Source organism: Geospiza fortis, unplaced genomic scaffold (assembly GCF_000277835.1).
Source record: "Geospiza fortis unplaced genomic scaffold, GeoFor_1.0 scaffold44, whole genome shotgun sequence".
Lineage (NCBI taxonomy): Eukaryota > Metazoa > Chordata > Aves > Passeriformes > Thraupidae > Geospiza > Geospiza fortis.
This window is the reverse complement of record NW_005054404.1, coordinates 1,773,758-1,783,471: the sequence shown is the minus strand read 5'-3', so window position 1 is coordinate 1,783,471 and position 9,714 is coordinate 1,773,758.

Sequence of the window (9,714 nt, the reverse complement as noted above, 5' to 3'; positions counted from 1 at the left end):
TATAGCAGCAGAACAAAATGCAGCAAGAAATATGATTGCAGAAAATTCTTGTTAGCAACCACCCCTATCAATACAGAAGTAGTTAATGTTATTTTCTTAGAGCATGATATCATGTAGTATATTTTACCTACTTATCAAATTCAGAGCAAAAGAACAACTATTATTACAAAGCTGAAGCATATTCTTCCAGAGAGAAGTATTAGTATACTGTTAATTCACCATTAGCTCAAACAACCTCATTTGCTGATTGATTGATTGATAGATGAACAGAAGAACAATATTTTTGGTATGTATAGCCTGTGAAGATAAGTTAGAGGAAGACATACGAAGTGCCTCAATGAGTTAGTATAACAAATTTTACCACTGGTCAATAAAGATTTGTGCTCCTAACCTTCTTGGTGGTTTTGATGAGAAAGGAAAGATATGCCTGCCTCTTAAAATGCATCTGTACCATATCCTAGTATACTGCTTTTAATTTAACTAAGGGCCCCTGGAGAGCTTATTTTCTGATAAATCCAAAGACTGCCCCGATGCCATGACTGTTACTGTTATCAGTGCTTGTTCTATGAGGTTAGTGTGGAAAAACTACCACAAATTACAGCCATACCTTCATTTGACTGTGCAGTTGTACCTGAACAGAACAGGGTCTTTGAGAAATAGAATACTATTTAAATTAAGTTGAAAAAAACTCTTTTGGGCTGTGAAAGTCAGGGGTAGCAATAACTTTAGGATTTTTAAAGTTTGAATTATGAAAGGTGGGATGAGAATTCTTGAATTAACTTGCAAATTGAATAATTTAAATGCCTAAATTCAGTGTAGAGATATGAATATATTAATGCTTAATATGTCAAAATTTTAACATCTGGCCTTAAAATCTTATCTTTTTCTTTTGGATCAGTTGGTATTACAAAGAACCAAATGCACTAAATCCTCCAAAATCAAGTATAGAATGCCCAGCAAAGTGTCATGTTTAGATCTAAAGCAAGTTAATCTTATCTTTTAGCACAAGCCTGTCTAGAAGCCACACAAAAATTTAAGCTCTCAGTGTGTTCAAGACATATTTTGAATCCAAAGCCAGTTCTTGTGGCTCAGAACTACTTTTTCATGCTTATTTATGGCTATTAATGGAAAGGATATTCAATATCCAAGGAACTTCCTACAACGCTTTTCAAAGTCTCACGAGAGTAAAAAAAATGAAATAATTTTTGGAAAAATATAAAGATGACAAACCTGTTACTCACATTCATATCGTATTTTGTGCTACCCCAAAGCACTTCATGTTATGTGTGCCTTCTCCAGAATTTGTATTTATGTTGATAAAACAAGGATAATTTGACACACAATAAAACACACTGAAAAATAAAAAATATTTAATCAACTATGAGTGAATTGATTCAATTTTCTATTTGGTAAAGTCTGTTTAATATTTCTCCCTGAAAGAAAGATTTCTCTGTGACTGCTGAATTGCAATAGTGGTAAGGGCATATTCACTGAAAAATATAAACAGCAGTACCAACTCCATGACATAGGAAGTTTATTTAAAGCAATGTTGGCTCCTTGATCTGCTAAGGCTGCAGCTGATCAGTCTGCGTGGTCTGGTATTTGACATATACCTCATGTGTGTGAGCTGTAGTTAAGCTGCAATAAAGCTATCCAAAAAGAGGCTAAGATTAGAGCTGTTTGTGAAACCAAGCCTACAGCTCTAACTGTGAGTGCAAACAGGTTGGGGCTGCAACTCCAGTAGGTTGCAATCCTTCCAGGCACCTGGAAGTTCAGCAGTGGCAAAAAGAGCTCCCTGAGCTCTCCCTGAATAGTGCCTTACCATCTTAGCGTTAGCACCCTGCTTCAGTGCAAGGGTGTTAGTTTAAACCACTGCCAAATACTGTGGTTTATCAGCTAAGCATTCCTCATGGGACTGTGCTTGAGCGTGTGTTGCAGCTGCACAGCTGGTGTTGTCCTTGAGGGACAGGAATGAATGCTGCCTCTACTGCAGAGCCAGCACAAAGTAACATTTTGTGATGCCACATGTGAAGTCCAACTACAGAGCCAGTCGCTAAAACCAGAAAAATTAAGAGCAAGGAACTCATTCTGATCAGGCTTAGTGGAAAACTGGTAAAGCTACTGAACTTTGAATGTCTAGATTTTGCTGGTTTTCCTACCATAACAAAGGGAATAAAGATGTTTTAATTTCTCCTATCTCTGTCATCTGCAAATAAAATTTAAGCCTAATTGCTATTCTTCTGTGACAAGAGTCAGTCAGTGACATAGAGATTCCTTACATCAGTAGTATTTGAGGAATTACTTGCTCTATTTGTGGCACCTTCAACACTGAAATTCCTAATTGAGTGAGTTTTGTAATTTTTTAATCATAAACAGATTTTTATGCATATGCATTGCACCACCAAGGAGTGTGTCCTTGTTTTGGCTGGGGTTGAGTTAATTTTCTTACTAATGGCTGGTACAGTGCTGTGTTTTGGATTTAGTATGAGAAATGTGTCAATAAGGTTTCAGTCATTGGTAAGTAGCGGTTACCCTAAATTAAGGACTTTTTAGTGTCTCCTGCTTTGGCACTGAGCATAAGAAGCTGGGAGGAAGCATAACCAGGACACCTGATCTGAGATGGCCAGAAGGATATTCCATACCATAGAATGTCTTGTCCAGTATTTAAGCTGCAGGGAGTCAGTCAGGAGCTGCTGATCTTAAGCTCAGCAGTCTTAAGCTGTGCCAGGAGAAATTTAGGCTAGACATTAGAAAACAATTCTCTACAGAAAGCATGGTTAAGCACTGGAATGGGCTGCCCAGGGAGGTGGTAGAATCACCATCCCTGCAGGTGTTTAAAAAAAGAATGGATGTGGAACTCAGTGCCATGGTTTAGTTGATAAGGGGGTTTTAGGTCTTAGGCTGGACTTGATGATCTCAAAGGTCTTTTCCAACCTAGCTGATTCTGTGATTCTACAGCTCAGGAACAGTCTGGACATTGGTCAGCAGGTGGTAAACACTGTATTGTGCGTCATCTTCTCTTGACTTTTATTTCTCTTCATCTTGACTTTTCTTTACCACTACTACTATCATTAGTATTGGTATTATATTTCATTTTAATTGGTTAACTCTTTTAATCTTAACACTCAGTTGGAGTGCAAATATAGCATGGTAAGTTCCTCTCCTCCAGTAGAAATCACAGCACTCACTGTGTGACTTTCCTTGCAAGGTTTCAAGCTCCTTTTTTCAAGTTTTAAAGTTGGTGGCAGATTAGTTTTGATAATCCTTTTAAGAAATTTCAAGATGGAATGACTCATTCCCACAGTGTAGCCCAGCAGTCCTTCTGATAGCAGCTTCTGCAACAATAAGGTGTCTTCCATATGGGTCACAGCAAACCTTCCATATAGGTATCCCTTACTACTTCAGGTGCCCAGTCACAGGTAACAACTAATAGCTCTTTTGGCCAATGATGAGTACAGCACAGAAGGACATCCACTGCCTTTAGACATCTAAAGGAAAGAATTCAGGAAAAGAAACAATAGGCAAGATAAACAAATGGAAGAGGCTAACAAAATGGTACAGTAGGCCTGGTACACATGAAACATTAAAACAGTAATAGAAACATTAAAAAAATTTTTTTTCCAAAGGACTTGATGACATCAAAGAACACCTCTGCACGGTGTGAAGGGACCAGTACTGCAGTATACAGAATTAATGGCCAAAAAAGGGTAAAGGAAGAAAGGTAAAGGGAGGAAGACCAGACTTTATTAAACCTGAGTCTTTGTTCAAGGTATTGCAGCACAACTCTCCATCTTCCATTGTGCTAAATATCCTGATTTACACTTTAAATCCCTTCAGTCATTTACACATAGACAAAAGTTCTTACGCATTGAGAACCAAAACTTCCCTCTATTGATTTTTAGTATGATCCAAAACTCATTCAATGTATCTATATAAACAAGCACCACAAGGAAAACAGAATTAAATAACAGTCCCTAGCAGCTGTGTTTCACATACACGCAGAATTATTTAATGTGATAACCCTATTGATCAAAAAAGAATCTTATCAGAATCTTATCTGAGCATTAAAATTTTTACTGGAATTTCAAAGACATTCCTAATCCAGATGCACATTTTCTACATTTTTAGGCTTCAGTATTAAAGATGGTAAGAAAAAAACCTCCTGTGTGTATTTTTTTTCTTTAGCAGCAGACATGCAATTTTCTTTTATTCTCCTTTAAAAGCGTGCCTCAATTTTGTTCAAATTTTACAGAAAAACTGACTACTCCTAAAAGAACAGCATATTCCAGCCTAAAAGATAAGAATCTGACATTGTTACAGGGAAAAACACACCTCAGATTAAAGGCTGCCAAGTAATTCGTTTGACCTAGAAGAATTCCTACTTCAAGATGTTCGCAGACAAGGGAACAGAAATTTGCATCTGCTATATACAGAACAGTCTTGGAAGGTTATCCATATTATTTTAAGGACTAGAGAGAAAGTTCTAAATCCTTGGCTGTGTCTGAAGAACACTTTGTGTTTCAAAGGAACTGGAACTCTCATTTAAGTCACCCATACATTTTGGGGTTTTGGATCAGGCACTTAACTATTTTCTCTTCTGATATCTTTTGAGGCTGACTGAGCTTTTAGCATATCTAAGAGATGGAGATGATAGCCAAAGATTATGGGCACAAACAGTGTCCATCCTTCTGTGCCATCAGCCAAAGAGAGGCCAGCACCGGAGTTACTGCACTGTCTCTGTGCTGCCCGATGCTGCTTATGCCGAGGCACTCCGCCTGTGCCTTTAGGAAGCCGTCTGCTCTGGGGTGAAGAAATAAAGACTGAATAGGACACATGTTCTCCCAGGCTTAGTCTTTCTCACTTGATCATAACTTCTTTTAGATGGAGCCAAAAGAAATGGTGTTTATACATGACCTAACCCAGTGGGCTCCCAGTGGATGACATGGGCTCATATTTGCTATTCTGTTGCAAAATATTAGGAAGCCATTGCACTATGTCATTATTATGCAGTGCATGCCAGAAAGTGCAAATGGTGTTTTTGAAAAGCCTCCAGAAAAAGTTAGTCTAGCTCTGTCATTTTGCAGTGTAATGAATAGTCACTTTCCAGCCAGTCAGAATTCTAATTACAGCTCACTGCAAAGAGACAAATGAATTTATCTGCAGTCTCGGTTTGCAATACAGGCACACACATGCACAATGAAGTGCATGATAAATGATGATGAATCCATGATCCCTTCTATATTCTTTTCTCAAAGCATGGGATTTGATATCTGTACAAAGCACAAAAGAAAGGATAAACAGTCATCACTCATTTTTAACAAGAGAAGTTTAGCAAAGGGAAGCAAACAAAATCTGTCTTCAGTTTATGGTACCTGTAAAAGAAATTCAAGTGTTGAGCTTTTGAGAGAAAGGAATGAGAAAAATCAACCCTTAGATACAAAAAACCTAAAAGAAAACATAACAAAAAATCACCCCCTATGAGAAAAAAAAAAAACAAGAAAAAGAGAACCAAAATAAATGAAAAAAAAAACCCTCCACACCTTGACTGAGACATTTTGCAGTGGGAAAAAAATGGAAAAATAAATAAAGGAGACAATTGCTTTGCTGTATTCTCTATGAACCAGACATCTAGACAAAATAACCTGTTAGTTCCTAAACCACCTCCCTGTGCTTGAGAAGCCTGTCCTAAAGATATCAGAATGATCCCTGTGAGTACGGGTGGAGTGACCTCTCTGCCCAGAGACTACACCGCTGTGAGCATTCTAGCATTGGCTCCCTTTCACCAGGCTTACTCCTCACTTGGTAGCAGTCAGTGCATTCAGACTGAAGGCTTTTGACAGGTAGGAGGATACCATGGCACAAAGCCATAGTACCCGCGCTGAAGAGAGAGGGGAGAGGCTTTGCCAAAATATACTCCCTCAAAGGTAACTGCTTACTGTAATCACACATCATTTATTGAGTCTGAAAGACAGTCTGATACAGGAGGGTGCAATGACCTTGCAATTCATTTCACTTTTCTTTGTCACAGACAAGACACAGCTGGGTCAGACTGAGGTTCTTACCCACTATCTGACCAATACGTGCTTTCCCCTCCCCGCCCCCAACATTAGTTTTCTTTATAGAGACCAATTAGGAGAAATTCCTGGTCAGATAGAGTGCAGGTGTTTATACTGACCCAACTCAACTGCTCCCTGCTGAATCTGTCTAGAGCACTATCCAGCATGACGGTGGTCTCCAGACACCACAGGGACCTTGCTGACCTTGCCTGTGCTTGGCCAGAGTAGAAGGGCACCAGGACAACTCCCAGAGCTGCTCCAAATACTGCTTGTCCTGGCATGATGCATCACAGCATTTATCAGCCTGGTATGGCAGAAAATTAGCATCGAGGTTTTTTTCAGATAGCATCTTGGGAACATCTTAGTGCATCAGTCTGAGTTTCTCATTATTAGAATGTACAGGTTTTATCAAATATGTCTATGCAGTTCCATGTATCACATGGTTTTCCTGAGTTTTAACAGGTTCATTAGTTTTGTGACAAACAACATTAATATAGATGAGATATTGATACTGAGTAAGATGGAGCACACATAAAAAATATTAACCTTGTTAGGCAGCTCCATATTTTAGATGCTACCCAGTGTCTGAGTTCTCTTATCTCCAGGTCCTTTTGTTTAAGTAATTAGGGTATTTTGTTGACATTAAAAGGCTTGAAGGCTTGAATGTCTTAGAAAGTTTAAAAGTATACATTCACCTCCTTTCACTGCACCCAAATTCCCTTTCAGTCTTCTCATAGCAGACAAACTGTGCCATACTCCCTGGAAACATGACTGATTTCATTGAACTCTAGACAACCAGGATAAGCATATTGTTGACACATAAGCAGATAAGAGGATGTGGGCAAGTTTTGGCAGGTGACCATCTAGTGACATGATAAATGTGCTGCTCTCAAGCCATGTGCCATAAACCAGCATGTATGCACTGCCTTTTTTCAATTCATAGCACACATTGCATAAATGGGACAGTTAAGAGATCTGTTCATATAAAATAGGTACATTGTAGGTAGCAAACATGGATTTATTTTGTTAATGGGTTTACTTGCAGAAAGTCACTAACTCTTAATGCACATAGTTGCTGAGATAGAATAATGCTATGTACATTAAGAGTACAGCATTCGACCATTATGTTCTAATAATGTTCCAGCTATACTGGAACAAAGTATATATATAAAAAGGATTTTTTTCTTTAATTCTCCTAATTATTATACAGACAGTGGTCACTATTATTTTCCCAAGAAAACCACACATTATTTCATTTTGGCTAATCAGATTTCCATTTGTCACTCTTTTCTCTTTGTGTTTTACAGAGCATCAATATGTTTTACATGTGCTTGCCTGATCTCTTGCTTTGAGGTCAAAAAATTTCATAGCACAAAATTCAGACAAAGAATTTTTCCTCTTAAATGAAATGAAAGCAAAATATTCGCCTCTGTAGTACCTTTGTAAATCAAAGGGTAGGAGAAGGATTTAGGATTCTCTCTCATGAAAAAAAGAAAAAAGACTATAGAGAGTACTAAAAGTCCTGGATACAGCCACAGAAGGCAAAGGCACACAAGGTAAGAAAAATGTTGTGTATGCTCCCAGTATTTGCAACAATTACTCCCAGGCACTTGGGATGCTGTTAAACAATAGCACCTTATGATGGTTTTTCAGGAGCAAAAGGAGACAATCCTCAGTACTAGTAGAGCCATCCAAGCCGTTCTGAATCTTCACTGAGCTGGGATCCAGCCACTTTAGGAAAGGGTTCTCACATCACCATATCCCACAGCAGACTCAGCCTATAGATTTCTCCTGGGTCCCTTCTGTATTTCATAACACTTAAAGTTATGGAAAGAGATATGCTCAAGGAACTGGAAAAACAAATTCAAATTGATGTAATGCGGCTGGGGAAAATCAGCTCATGAAACCCAAATCTGATATTAGTTTTTTGACTTCCTGTTATTCTGAGAATTATAATGTAAGAGTTTTCTTCATGGCTTTTAGGCCATCAATTAAGTCTTTAAGATTTTTACTATTTGCACAACATAAAGTGTATCAAGTTTGTCTACTTTCCTATAGTGGCAAATGAGAAAATGATGGAACTAATCTCCAAACTGAACTTTATTATCAACAAACTAAATTCACTACTGAATTTACTGCTGGTGTAAATGTCCTGAAGTATAGTCCATGTCAACTCTTAGAGTGCTTCTTAGAGGAAAACTAACTAAAAATTCAGTTCCTAGCTGTCTTCTGGTGAACCAGCTTATCAGTTTCATCGGTGAAGCCTTAGGCTCCAGCACTTCTCTTCAACTCTGTTTCAGGTCATATATATTAGACCTTCTGGAATGTATGCTGTGAAGACATATAAAGCTGGTAAGAAAGAACCCTTTTCCTGCATCAAAGCTGGCTAACAGCTCGCAAAAAAAATAGAATTCCTGTGAATTTTTTAATTACAGAAATACAATTTTTAACTTTTGGGTTTTTTTAATTTGTCATCTTCAAGGATCTATGTGCTTTCTTTCTGGCACTATTGGAGTTTCCTTTTGCTGCAGCTCATTTTTCTTGCCTCAGAAAAAAAAAATGTAATTTGCATAATTCCCGATATTTTGTCAGTGTTTCCTAGATTCCACACTGAAACGGATAGTCCCCACCCAAAAAACTGCTCAGTCAATCAACAGCAACAGCTGCAAATCAACATAATCCTTGCATTTATACAAGAAAATGTCATACTACAAGACACATGCATTATAGCACTGCATGTGCATTAAGATCTCTCTTCTTCCTATTTTCAGGGAAAAGGGGTCTTTGCTATCAGGTAAAAAACTTTCAGAAATTCAACAAACTTCTCAACTTTTTAAATTCTTTTTCTGGCAAAGAGATCATAAGATTAAACAAAAAGGTCCAAGCCTATTGAGTTATTTTCTAAAAAGCACACATTTAACATTCCCTCTCTGCAAAATTTTTTTTTGTTCTTCTTCATTTTAATCAGAATTTATAAAGCAGAGGTTCACAATCCAGCTGCTAGCATTGGGTATCCATTCCAGAGCAGCACTTGAATGAACAGCAGTCCAGCTGTGGCAGAGGATGTTACTGGTTTTTCCAGCTGGCCACAAACCTGGCACTGGCTGCAGAGCAATGCAGATATAGCAACAGTTACTGGAAGAAATGAAGGAAGGAGGGAAAAAGGATCACAAAGGAGGTTGAAAATTGATTGCAAAAAACTCTGCAAAAATTTTTATTATTGAAATCCAAATGTAGCATAACTAAACAGTTCTGACAAATCATGGGTGCCCTGTACTGCATCATCATGGAGCATAGAATGGTATGATGCTCCAGGCATTTTTCAGTAATTTTACTAACTATTCTCTTTTGCAAAGTTATTTCCTACCTTCAGGTTTACATTGCATATAAGAACCTTCCAAGAAACAGTCTGGATTTTTCCCTAGAGCTTTTCCCCAACACATTAGATTCCTATACGTACAAGGGTGGGAGATCAGCCAACACTTTTGGCCTGGCTTTCAGTCATGCTACTGACATCAGATTCATCCCAAATCAGCAGAGAAGGGAAGCTGATGTCCAGAGGAAACCACAAGCAGCTGCCAAAGAAGTGAGGGAGGGAATGAGCTGCTTGTACACAACACTGGATAATCATTGTGTCCAGACCACAACATAAATTCAA